This window comes from Coenobita brevimanus, chromosome 63 (assembly GCF_032717465.1).
Source record: "Coenobita brevimanus isolate Jiangsu-jjx chromosome 63, ASM3271746v2, whole genome shotgun sequence".
Lineage (NCBI taxonomy): Eukaryota > Metazoa > Arthropoda > Malacostraca > Decapoda > Coenobitidae > Coenobita > Coenobita brevimanus.
In genome coordinates, this window is record NC_137016.1 from 32,556,622 (window position 1) to 32,569,517 (window position 12,896).

Consider the following 12,896-nt stretch of genomic DNA (forward strand, 5'->3'; position numbering starts at 1 on the left):
TCTAATATGGTTTAACATTGTTTAGATTTAGAACATTCTAGAATAATTTAATATAAAACGGGATGCAGTTTTCAGCATCTAATAGTCATCTTCGGAGTTTCCAGATGAACAATCAGCAAATTAATTGCTTAGTGTGTTACAGTTACATATTAAATATTTTTGTTTTTCAGATAAGCATGATGTCGCACAAAAGTAGTGATACTATCATACAGAAGAACAAGGATGTCTGGACCAATAATTTGGTGCGGTTCCAGCAGTCATATAGAAAAATTGTGCCTTTAGAAGAATCTTCATTAGAAGAAAAATGCAGAATGCTAAAGCAAATGCAAGTTGTTGGACGTTGCCAGTTTCTTGGAGCAAATATCAGATTAAGAAAAAAATGAATCGTCAAAACTTTCAAAGAAGTTACAAAATTATGGGAGAATAAATTGAACTTTCCACATGTGTCAGATCAAGCAATACAAGCAAAGCTTGACAAGGTGTTCAAATCTTATGATGAATGTGTCAAGAGGGGAAAATATGATGCCCTAAAAGAGGCGCTGAGTTCATTACCGGGCTAAGCGCCAAAATGGCCGTCAAGCACCTACATGCACCAACATGAGTTCAGCCTGTCCTATGTTCCTTATGTTGACTCCCAGTGGTGCTGAATTGAATGTGAGAGCATTATCGGGATGTATCCCAGTCCCTTTCCTTACCCCCCTTGAAGCTGGCCAATTAGATAGTCGGGTTGCACTGCAGCTAGCCAATAAGCTGATGCCTGACACTACTCTCACAAGCAGTTGTGGAAGGGAGAGAAGGGACAGTACTGTTCTCTCACCTGCCATGTGGGTGCTTTCTCATTATTATTAGAATATTTTTTAACCATTATTCTATCTATCTATATACCTAGGCTGCTTCCCCCAAGGAAAGGGAGGTAGCGGAGACAGGACGACACACTCCCCATTACTCATCCATTCAAACACATTCATTCGCATCTTGGCCCCAAAGGGAAGAAGGAACAGATCCTCACCGCGTCACACCGCACAAGGGTCAACTGCGAAGTGCAATCAGTGACAACCGCAGCAGGGCCCAACAGCAGAGCTGGTTTACCCCTGCCACATCATAATAGACCCATCCCCTTACCCGCATCTGACCTGACTAGCTGATCAGACCAAATGCGGGAGAATACCCCCTCAGGGCTGCGTCATCATTTATTCATTCACAATTTCTCTCCATTTATTTCTGTCATGCACAGCCATTCTTCCTTGCTCAACAGACATCCCTATCGCATCCAGCACTCTCTTCACACTGTCCATCCATCCTATTCATGGTCTCCCTTTCAGCCTTACACCTCTCACATCAGATCCAGTTACCTTTTTCACCAATCGCTCATTATCTATTCTCTCCATATGCCCAAACCATCGCAACACCCTCTGCTCAACTCTACCAGCCATCTCCCGAACAACTCCAGTTCTCCTTCGCACTTCATCATTTCACACTCAATCCATACGTGTCACTCCACACATTCCTCAGACACCTCATCTCCATTACATTCAAACTTTTCCTCTCTGCTACACCCATATTCAATGTTTCAGCCCCATATAATGCAGTCGGTACCACAACACCCTCATACAGCCTTCACTTTACATTCATTCTAAGTGAACGATATCTAAACACTTTCTTCATTCCTCCCAGCACCTTACCTACTTCATTCATTCTAAACTTCACTTCTGCATCTATTCTTCCATCCACAGCAACATGTGACCCTAAATATTTAAAACACTCTACCTCCTCAAGCAACCCACCATTCAAAACTATATTCATCCCCCTACCATCTACCATCTTCGTACACTTCATCACTTTACTCTTATTCTCATTTACTTTCAATTTCCTCCTTTCACACACCCTTCCAAATTCCTCTACTAACTGTCTCAATCTCTCCTCTGAATCAGCCACCAGTGCAGTATCATCTGCAAACAGCAGCTGCTTCAGATTCCACTCTCCACCATCAACATTCACCAGACTCAGACCTCCGCCTAAAACTCTTGCATTCACCTCCCTTACAACACCATCCATATAAACATTAAACAACCAAGGTGACATCACACATCCCTGTCGCAGCCCCACTCTCACGGGCAATCACTCACAGCATTACCCACTCATACACACGCTCTACTATTTACATAAAAACTTTTCACCCCTTTTAGTAACCTACCATCAAGTCCATACAATCTTAAAACAGTTCACAAAGCCTCCCTATCAATTCTATCGTATGCTTTCTCTAAATCCATGAATGCCCAAAACACATTCTTGCCTTTCGCTAAATACTTTTCACACACTTGTCTCACAGCGAACACCTGATCCACACATCCCCTGCCTCTCCTAAAGCCACACTGCTCATCACCAATCACTCCCTCTGTACCCTCTCTAACTCTCATAATTAACACTCTACCATACACCTTACCTACAACACTCAATAGACTTATACCCCTAAAGCTAGTACATTCATACTTATCACCCTTGCCTTTTTACAACGGGACCACACAAGCACTTGCCCGGTCAATTGGCACCATACATTTCACAAAGCACACATTCAACAATCTTACTAACCAGTCAACAATAGTTACTCCACAACCCTTCAGGCATTCCATAGCACACCTATCCATACCTGCAGCTTTCCCTGTTTTCATCTCCTTTACTGCCTTCTCCACTTCCTCCTTCGTGATCAAAGAATCATTCAACTCTCCCAACACATTTATTCCTTGAACCCTTCCATCCGCCACAATCTCAGCCACCCTTCCCTCCTCTACATTTAACAATCTTTCAAAATACTCTGCCCATCTCTTCCTTACTGTATCTACTCAGTTAACATCCTTCTGTCCTCTGCTTTTACTCTCTCTTCCTTCCCAGACTCTTCCTTTCGCACCCTTTTCACCTCCTTCCAGAACATTTTCTTATTCTGTCGAAAATTCTCAGTCAGTCGCCTACCCCACCTTTCATCTGCTGCCACTTTAGCACCACGCACAGTCCTTCTCGCCCTATTCCTCTTTTCCTTATACCTCTCATATGACACGTCATCCTTCCTCTGCAGCCACACTTCATATGCATGTCTCTTCTCAGCCACAGACATACTTGCTTCCTTGCACCACCATTCACTTTCCTTTCTTACACCACCACCCACACGTCTCACACCACACACCTTTTCTGCATGCCCCACCACAACACTCTTAAACAACTGCCATTCCTCCTCCACACTGCCATTTTCCTGATCTTTCACTGCGTTCCACTCATCTCTCAATTTCTCCTGATACTCCATCATTTTCTCTCTTTTATCCAACTCACTCACTTTCAAAACCTCCCTGCCACACTTAACCCTCCTAGCTCTCACCCATCTCTTACCTACTCTTAACTTTCCCTCCACCAGGTAGTGGTCAGACATACCTCCACCCTCCCCTCTCAGAACTCTCACATCCAACAATCTTCCTATTACATTCCTAGACACAACCACATAGTCCATCAATGCTTTATCCACAACCATTCCACCCTCCTTTCTCACTCATGTATACTTATAAATATCTTTCTTCTCAAACAGGGTATTTCCAATCACCATCTCTCGCTCAACACACATCCCTATCATTCGTTCCCCATTTTCATTTCTTCCAGGCACACCATTATTACTATTATTATTATTGCCATTGTGTTTGTGAAGTTACTGGTACTCGTAACTGTTTTTTTTTTTTAATTCAGTTTTTTTTTTTTTATATAATCTAGGTTATAGGGGTTTTCTATTAATGTCCTCATACATTGAATGCTGTCTTACCTTTTTATTATTATCAGCAATATAATAATTTATTATGTTTTTCTTGATGTTTGTGATGTGGCTCGTGTTCATTGTTGGTTAAAAACTCCAAGAAAAAACATGCAAAAAATTTCCGACCTTTAAACTGCTATTATTGTGAAAATAATAATACTTATGTCATAGAACTTTGATTTTATTTCACAGTATGACACTCCTGGGACATTATGCTAATATATTATTGACCTGTTGTGATGTATTTCTGTAGTTATTAGTAGGATCAAAATATTTTCTTAGCCGATCGGTCAGGCAATGGGGGGCAAAATTATCCTTCTTCACACAATATCATCATGATCAATGACAGATAGTGCAAAATAGAGGTTATTGCAATAAAGGAAGTACCATAAGCTACATTTAGAAAACAACACACATCAAAATAACACAAGCAGTTACCGAGATATCAAAGTTTTAAAGTTGCCAGACTTTAAACGCATTTTCTGGCGTTTTGTAGTTTTGGCGCTTAGCCCGGTAATGAACTCAGCGCCTCAAATAAACTTTTTGCTATCACAAAAGTTAATGGTCAGTGATTATCCACTGAAGATAAACAACTCTACCACTTAAATGTGCAAAGCAAAGGAGAAGTGGGGTAAACAAGTAGCAAGTAAGGAAATCATTCACCATTCAAATAGATGAAAACTGCCTGATGAACCTACAGTATATTACCATCAACATCTTACGATCTTTCATCTAGTGGTAGTTGCACTGAATCTGATGACAGAGAATATAATGATGAAGATGAGACTAATCATCCACAATGAGCAAACACAACAGAAGGAAAGTTGCAACTAACTTGGTGACATCCGGTGGAGTATCGACAAATAAAGCTGCTAGAATATGCAACCAATTGTCACGTGAAGGTATTGACATTTCAGCTCCAAGTCAAACAGCAATTTAAGTCATTATACAAAAAGGCTGCTACACTGAAGGAGGTAATGTTTGAAAAGTTACAACTGGAAACATGGTCATTACATATTGGTGGAAAGTGGATTGATGAAAATGAGTACCAAGTAGTACTGCTTAAAAATGAAAGAACGGAAATAAAACTGGATGCAATATGTTTGGAAAATGGCAAGGCTGAAACTATTGCTGAAGGAATTGCAAAAGTTACTGATGAATACATCTAATGGCATGCAATAAAAATGATCATTGCTGATACAACTAGCGTTAACACTGGGAAAAAGAGTGGAGTTGTTGTCAGATTACAACAAATGTTATTGGGTAAGAGTTTCAATAAACCACAATTCATCAATTGTCAGCATCAAATTCTGAACAGGATTCTCTGGTGATGAACGAAGAACTTGGCGCTAACACGAATCATCCAAACATCGAATGTCCATTTGTGTCTCAACTAATAAAGAATTATGAAAAACTAAAATCACAGTTTGTTAATGGAACAGAAGAGATCCTCGATAAGTCAGGATGGAGGTGACATGAAGTTTTTGTACCATTTAACATGAGTGTTAAGATTCTTTGAAGAAAAAAAGGCATTTTCCTTTGATTAACCCGTCACGTCCCGAGCCTTTCCGCACCTATGACATCCCCCAGTCCCAAGCCTTTTTGGAAAAAAAATTTTTCTTCTAAAACTTCCGCTTAGGTCGAGAAACGATGGAAAATCATGAAGAAAGTGGTCTCTGTGGTCTATAAGTGGTCTGTACAGGTGCGGTTTCTCCCCGCAGGTATCGTATTCTGTAATGGGCTGGATATGCATTTACGTTTTCTATGGTAAGGAATAATGGGGCAAACAACACACAACACCTCTACATTTATTGAATTTGAACTAATAAACAATAACAGTAACAATATAATGGATTTCAGACACATATATAGGAAAAATAAGCATTGTACCATCGCGCGAGCATAGCGAGTTAGGTCCGAGTCGTAACATGCTATATGCTAAGTTTCTGGTATGAGTCAACCTATCATTTTTTCTACTTGTATACCTCTGTTTCATTGACAATTTACCAATTACAACTGTTTGTAAGTGTTTTCAGATGTTTTCATTCATTATGATGACATGCAGCATAAGTTTAGCGCACATCAGCTTAGTAAGCGCACTCGCTATGACTCGTATTTCAACATACCAAATTGTTTTATCACTTTCCAATTATTTTCCCATTTACATAGAACCTTTCCTCCACCACTGTGAAGGTTTTCAATTATTTTCATTCATTACGAGGGCATTTAGCGATATGCTAGCGCCTATTCACGTAGCAACCACGATCTCAAACAATCGTGTTTCATCATCTACTTTATTTATTCACTCAAATTATATTTTCCCACTTACATTACACACGTTTACACCCCTAGAATGCACTGTACATACTTACTGCCATTATTTATTCAAGTGAGCGTGAGAATATCGCCTGAAAATACCCTCGCAAGGAATGTTTCGTCATACATAATACTCACACACTTATATACTAATTCACTCACACACTTATATACTAATTATTCACTTTATCACTTGCTGACTTTTATTTTGACTAATACGTGCCTTATTCATTCGACTAAGCGTCAGGAAATCTTATCTTTATAGACACGCTATGAATATTTGACTTAGAATATACATCATCATATACAATAATTTGAACTTATATTATACCCGTAAGAATGTCACATAATAAGAAATATATAATAAGGGGCCGTATTTATTGCACTGAGCGACAGAATATCGCATCAAACAACCCTCTCTATGTAAGTTTCAACTTAGGGTAGATTTATATACTTACACCCAATGTTTTCACTTATGTTCTACCCGTAGGCACTTTATACTAATATTTGGCGATCCACATGACTGTTATTTTCACAGAGCGTCTGTCTGTCGCATTTACCTCATAATTTCAGCGTCCTTTCGCATTCACACCATGCTAAAAGTGCACCAACGTGTGATATTCACTAAAACATGGGTGAATACACAGACCCACGTCACATTGCACGCACTCATAGCGGGTGTCCTTCCTCTGTGTCGTGAGTCTCACCTGGGAATTACTGCACACGTGACACCTGCGCTGGGGCCTAGGTCTGTTGGGCTGGGGAGGGATAGGAGTGGGGAAATGGTGGCCGGATATTCTCTGGGGAGTCTGGGTAATAGGGGCAGTTCGGGGGCGCTGTTGGGGCCTTTCAACAGCATACTTAGCAAAGATTTCTCGTGTGAGCTCCCTCACAAACCCTTCAAAGGTTTCCTGAACTCCTGTGGTCATGGCGTGAAGGTGGTGGCAATTCAGAGCAGTGATATCTAGCAAGTGAAAGAACAGTTTTTTATACCACTTCATCGTGGTCCTGGCACACTCTACCGTCGATATCATGGAGTCAGACTGGTCCACGAGGCGCATGTTTATATTGTAATCCATTACACACTCAGGTTTCCAAACACGACGCCTGCTCTCGCTATGGTAATCAACAGAATCAGTACGGTGCATCAAGGGGCGGTGAACCGTGGACAAGAGGCTTACTTCTCTGTTGTGGTTCCACATTGTTGCAAGGATGTTGTTTGCTTTGAAGAAGACAACCTCACTCCTTGCAAGTTTCCGCCCTACCTTGACCATGTGACGCCGATTCACCTTTACAGTTCCACAGACTCCCGTTTCATGTCTGTGAAGATAACGAGCGAGAAGAGGGCTAGTGTACCAGTTGTCGAGGTAGAGAACGTGACCACGATGAAGGTAGTCTTGTATCATCGTCTTTACCACTGCTCCCGAAAGTCCTATACTTCGATCTTCTATTATGTCTGTCTGTGCACCGGTGTACAAGACTATGTCTTGCACGTATCCAGTCCTACAGTCACACATAACAAAGATCTTGAACCCAAAACGGTGCCTTTTGCTGGGTATATACTGTCTGAATGAAATATTGCCTCTCCACAACACGAGACTCTCGTCTATGACGAAATCTCTATAGGGATAGAATGAGGATCGAAAGGTTTGCCTGAGGTGATCAAAGACCAGCCTAATTCGCCTCATTTTGTCAGTGTTGTTTGCCTTTGCAGGGTCATTAGCATCATAAAAATGGAGGCGACTTAGAATTTATTGAAACCGATTACGGCTCATCACTTGACCAAATATGGGGGTAAACATAACAGGGTCCCTAGTCCAGTAAGCAGGAATTCTGTTTTTTCTTATTATACCCATCAAAAGGACAAGGGCAAAAAATAAGAACATTTCTGGAATGGAGACAGGGTAATCATAAATCATAGAATGCCTACTCCTTGTTCCCAATCTTTCACTTTCTAGCCGCTGGCCGCTTGCAAACAGGTTTGTTTGAAAAACGATCTGATCTACGAAGGCCTCACTGAAAAACAGGTGGAAAAAATCCAACCTGCTTGAATTACAGTGAATACCTGGTGCAATGCAGCCAGATCGCCCTTGCTCAGTGAAGGGGTGAATGAGGGGAGAAAAATCACTCCCATCCTCCCAATCCCACGACACAAATCCCTCGTCCCCATCACCGCCTTCGTCTGGGTGGGGAGGAGGTCCTGGTTGGGGAGGTTGGGGAGAAGGAGTACGGAGGGCTTCCCCACTGTCACTCCTCTTCCCTCTGCCTTTGCCCTTTCCCTTTCCCTTACCCTTACGGCCTTGAGGAACATTAGGGGGCTGTGGGGATGAAATGGTTGAATATTGGGGAGCAGAAGACGTGCTGGGGAATGGTTCCTCCCCACCTTCCCCCTCCATTACCACACCACGTGCTCTTTCACGTAACCTTGCTCGACCACGTGTTAGGGGATATTGGGGAGCATAAGATGTGCTTTGGAGTGGTTCCTCCCCACCTTCCCCCTCCCTCACAACCCCACGTGATAATGAACGCACCCGCACTGGCCCACGTGATCCACTCTGCCGCCTCACACTGCGTAGGGAGAGCAATGACTCACCCACCTCACTCTCACTTTCCCTAATCCCAGGAATGTCCATTTCACTCCCCATTCCCTCCACTTCACTTCCTACCTCCCCAAACAGAATGCTAGGCCCATACCTGCTTAGACGACGTGGTGTGCGCTCTGGGCCACGATGGGTAATCACCTCCCGTCCATACCACGTGGCAGCACGTCCCACGGCTCCGTCCTCGTCCTCGACCTCGAATTCTGCTTCCAAGGCACGCTGGGGATAGGGATATGATATACCACGTGCCTTCTTTGCCTCCTGCCCCTCTCTAGCAGCACGGTAAGTCACTTACTGCCGCTTCCTGGGTGACGGAACTTCCTCGTCACTGCTGGTGGTTTCTTCCTCCTCTGGCTGCACATAATCCTTGTCCATCTCCTCGTCATCCAGTGGGGAATCACTGTCGCCGGTAAAGGTGTCCAGGGCGACTTGAATTTCGCTCTCTGAGAGACCTCTCTTAGCCATGTCTGAGCAGGACCGTGGCTACCAGGTGAGTGGACGAGTGGCGGGCTAGCGCGGGTCGCGCAGGGTCGCCGAGTGTCCCCGCCTGGTGGCAGGTAGGGGAAGGTCAGGCGAGGGTACGTACCGCAAATCAAGCGCGAAATTTGAATATTGTCGAAATTATGCACATTGCAATTGCACGACGTACTGGTACGTCGCCGGGACTGGCAAATGCAATTCGTTGCAACGTACCCATACGTCGTCGGGATGGGGCGGGTTAACTTTCACAAAATTCGAAATATCAGCAATGCGAGGTGGAATTCAAGAGCAGTTCTCACTGTCCTTGCATTCAATCTTATACCTACGACAAGGAAGACTTTGGAGAAGATATGCAGATTCATTTCGTATGGATGGGCAGAGTACTGGTTTACTAATCAGATGTAGGCTACAATGAAAATGACATAAGAACTTGTCAGAAGTACTGAAACCTTACAAAAAAGCAGTTAACTCATTGCAGAATTACTGGAAGCAGGAGCCATCCTTACTCAAGATACCAAGAAGTAATCAGTGTGCAGAAAGTGCAATCAAAGTGATGCAGGAACTTTATGCTGCCTGCAGAAACAAAGCCAAACCGCAACTTAGAATTGTTCTAAGTAATAAACAGTGATTTTAAGTATTAGTACATTTGTATAATCTCTTCTGTTTTATTTTTTCTTTATTATTATTACTGTATTATACATGCAAATATATATATATATATATATATATATATATATATATATATATATATAAAATATTTGTGTGTGTGTATGTGTGTGTGTGTGTCATAGACTGATAGATGGGTTTATACAGTAGATTGTTTCGTGAAAGAGCATATAAGTGATCTCGATTGTAAAAACCGTAGGCTAATACTTCATGTATTTATTAAATGCTGAAATAATGGTGTCGGCAGTATTACTTTAGGTCCTAACACCATTATACGAGGTTTTGTCCTAAGCTGTAACACGTCTCAGGGAACCTCGGGTAAATCCGCTAACTTGCAGGGAGTACTGCCTTGTTTCCCACAACTTGCACCAGGATTAAGGCTTGACTCTAGTCAAAGTGAGGGAGGTGCTGAGATTGATTCGCATCCATAATAAGACATACTCCCTCCTCCCATCTCTAACCACTGTCACCCTCACAACACCTTTTCCCAACGCACCCTAACATAACTCCCTCACAACCCCCCTCCCCCACCCTGCCTCTACCCACGCCTCCAACCTCATCGATACTGTCACCCACCGTCTCCATCCCACCTACCTTCAGATTCCCATGCCCACTATCACTCCCTCTCCCCCTTCGCCCTCCCATACGGTACTTCTAATGTCGTACTCTCAACCACACCCCCAGCCTCTACCCATTCGCAACCACATCCACACTCGCATTCCCCATCGCACCCCGTATCACATTCCCTCCCCCTCCCCCTGCACATCCCTCATTTTCCCCCTCATTCACCGTCACCTCTCTACTTCATCCCCACCCCGATCCTCCACTCATATACCCAGAATAATGGTATGAGGAAAGGCGGCTTGGCTTGGCTTGGGATTGACGCTGCCTGGTAATAGGATGCTCCTGAATATAGCAACTTCCTCCATGGTTTTATATTCATGGCAAGGCAGGATTTGGAGGAGGATTATTTTCGGTATGTTTGGGGGATTTCATTATATTTTGGGAGACAGTTTTAAGTATATTTTTGGAATTTCAGTATATTTTTTTGGCAAATTATTTCTTGAAGTTTTGGGGGGTAGTTTTGTAAATTGTTAGGGGGAATTATGCAGGAATTTGAAGTATTTTGGAGGGTTTCCATTTGGGGGTAACATTTTTTTACTGTTACTCTTATTTGAGAAGACATTTTGAGGGTATTGGAATTGCATGGGTGGAAGCTGTTTTGGGTGGTTTGCCTTTTTATTCATTTGTTTATTTATATTTATTCATTTTTTTCTGGCGGCATTATTGGATATTCAGCAGTTTGTTTTACAAGAAGCATGTTGAGGGTTTATAGTTTATTTTTGGGAAAGCATTTTGGAGTTTGGAATTATTATTGTTACGTCCCCGTTGAGTGCTGTAAAGAGTATGTACGAGGGAGCTAGGGCTACGGTGCGAGTGGATGGTGAGCTGAGTGAGTTCTTTGATCTCAATGTGGGACTGAAACAGGGGTGTGTGATGTCTCCATGGCTGTTTAATATATATATGGATGGGGTTGTAAAGGAGGTGCAAGGTAGGGCAGTGGATGTGGGGCTGGCCCTAATGAATGAGGGTGAGATTTGGAAGCTTCCGGTGTTGCTGTTTGCTGATGATACAGTATTGTTGAGTGAAGATGAGTGGGAGTTGCAAGGTTTGGTGAATGAATTTGGGACAGTGTGTAGGAGGAGGAAGCTGAAAGTTAATGTAAACAAAAGTAAAGTTATGGTGTTTGAGAGGAATGAAGTCACAGAGTATGCAGTGAGGTTGGATGGTGAGGATATGGAGTATGTGAGTGCATTCAAGTACTTGGGTAGTGTGATGAGTAAGGATGGAACTTTGGGGGATGAAGTACGTGAAAGGGTGCAGCAGGGAAGGAAGGTTGTTGGTACACTGAAAGCAGTGATGAGAAACAGGGAGGTGAGTATGGAAGTTAAGAAGTCACTGCATGATAGTATTGTGATCCCTACCTTGACGTATGGAAGCGAGGCGTGGACCTTGCAAGAGGGGAACAAGTCAAGAGTGAGAGCAGTGGAAATGAGTTACTTGAGAGGAGCATGTGGAGTGACATGGAGGGACAGGTTGACGAATGAAGAAGTGAAGGAACGTTGTGGGCTAGATGTGGATGTGGTTGAGAAGATTAGGAGAAATACACTGAGGTGGTTTGGACATGTGGAGAGAATGGAGAATGAAAGACTGACTAAGAAGGTGTATGTAGGTGAGGTGGAGGGAGGGAGAGGGAGGGGTAGACCGAGGATGAGGTGGAGGGATGGAGTTGAGAGGTATATGAGGGAGGGGGGGTGAGTTGGGGGGAGGGTAGTCAAATGGTGGGTGACAGAGTGACTTGGAGGCGTTTTGTCTGCGGCCACCCTTTGCGGGATTAGGGCGTCGGGCTATAGATAGATAGATAGATAGACGTCCCCGTTCCACACTACCACAGGCTCCAACAGCAATAGTATAGTATAGGAAGGACGTTGTCCAGTGAGTTGTTCTTCCTGTGGTCAGCCTTTTGGTGTACAACACACAATATCAGCTCAGGTGTTGTACATAAATTCTGGCTTCTAAAGTTCACGGTCTTTATTTTCCAAATTATTACACTTAATGCATGCCAACTTCACTGTTTTCACAAGTACCGGAGCTATAAAATCTTCACTAACTGTATTGACATTGAACTATAGTCAAACTGAACTGCAACTGATCAAGTCTCTTCCCCATCCTTATATATGCTTCCTATATTCCAGAATAATGTATACAAAACACACTAAATTTTTTAGCATACACACTGAGATCAAATTACATAATTTAACAACTGATCACATTAATAAAACATTATAGAAAAAAAGAACACAGAGAATCAATGTACATCTTCTTTCTATCTATTGCCAGACGCCATAATCCCTTAAGGGGTGCCCATTTGACTTTGAGTTATTTGTTTTACGGTTAGGGGCACTAACCCTCCACCAACCCACTTGTTGACAAGCACGTTTGGTTTGGTTATATGGTTACCACCCAGCGGTGTAAATGGTTTC